The sequence below is a fragment of the Stegastes partitus genome, unplaced genomic scaffold (assembly GCF_000690725.1).
Source record: "Stegastes partitus isolate 25-593 unplaced genomic scaffold, Stegastes_partitus-1.0.2 Scaffold2257, whole genome shotgun sequence".
Lineage (NCBI taxonomy): Eukaryota > Metazoa > Chordata > Actinopteri > Pomacentridae > Stegastes > Stegastes partitus.
The window spans coordinates 38714-40438 of NW_007579988.1; positions in this window are offsets into that span (position 1 = coordinate 38714).

A 1725-nucleotide genomic window follows, 5' to 3' on the forward strand; every position below is an offset into this window, starting at 1 on the left:
TCAGACTCAGAATCAGAACCAGTTGCCTCCTCATCTTCATCACCTGGTCCCTCGTGCAGCATCTCTACAACCATTTAAGCAGCAAACTGCAAAATCTCTGAATACAGGAAATCAAAAGCACAAAACATTTCAAATGCACATCAGTATAGATTCTGGTGTGGCAGCTCTCGGCAGGTTTCACATCCCAGCCTCCCAGTACGAATGGTACTGATAATATTTCCCTGTTTGACAAGTAAAGTACGTATTCTCAAGGTAACTTACACCTGATCAGTTGTTATTATACTCAACTATCTGTCACATCATCACGTCTTCTTAGGTCGGATTAGAACAACTATAAAACAGGACTTGTAGATATCAGATGTGCAAAGGGAGCTGTGCTGATCTGTGGACTGTGTGGAGGGTGAATAGTTGTCCACAGTAAACACTTGCCTAATTGCAAACATGTAAACATTTCAGAGGTCATTTCATGTGGCTCATTTCTGACCCATGTGTGTAAACTTGATGAAGACATACAAAAGCTAAGCTAGCTCATAAAGTGAGAAAGTAAAAATAAAAATGATCTGTGCTCAACAAAAACAAGAATGTTTACTGAATACTTGAAATAGTAAATGATAAAACACATTAATTTCAGAGATAAAGCATAGAAACACTCAGCCATACATGAAATAACATCGTGAATGAATGCGGGTCCGTTTGGGCCCATGTTGTGCATTAGAGGGGTAGTGACACAAAAAATGTTTTTCTCAAAAAGTAAGAAATGAAAGAAGGATGTATTATCAACCAATCAATCAATTAATCAATCAAATTTTATTTATAAAGCACTTTTCATGTGCAACAACAACACAAAGTGCTTTACAACATTTAAAAACAACAAAGCATTTATAAAATAAAATGAACCCGTCCCACCCTCCATACATACACATACACATACACATACCTATTAGGATCAAAAACAAGTTAATTGAGGAATACCTGGAATACTGAATGATAAAATTAATTTATTGTTAAGATATAGCACAAAAAAACTCTGTTGGATCCATTTGGAACCATGTTGTGCATCAAAGGGTTAAAGGCTGGCAACACCTCAAGGTCCCCACTTCTTCCTCCGTCCTCTGCTCTGGAGGCTCTTCAGCCTCGTCCTGTCTCTGGATCCCGTTCCTGTCCTCTTCCCTTTTCCCGAACCCTCCCACTGCCCTCAGCCCTTCTACTACTGCTGCCCTATCCTTCTACCTCAGGGTCGGCCGATCACCAGCTGGTTCAACATGTCGCTTATCAACCTATCAACTAACCAAAAAGAAAAATATGTCGACATCGGACCTGGGCATCGACCAAATTATCAGCCCGGTTCTAAATGTTGGTTGTCGACCTATCGATCAATCAAAAAACAAAGAATGTTGACATTGTCCTACAACATTCACATCAGTCGACCCTTACGTCTGCTAATCTCACGCTCTGTCCTTTCCTACTTTCCTGTCCTTTCCTTTCCACCCCCCGATGAATCGCCACCTTAACGCGGTGGAGGGGTTTGAGTGTCCCTGTGATCCCGGCAGCCATGTTGTCTGGGGCATCAGCCCCTGGTTGGGTCTCCCAAGGCACACTGGTTCTGGGGGAGGGACCAGACGAAGAGCGATTCCAAAGAGGAAGTTTAAGTATCCCAGGATCTTGTTCATGAGTGATGATGGGAAAATGGAACTTGAGGTGGCCAGGCGGCCGAACACGTCCACC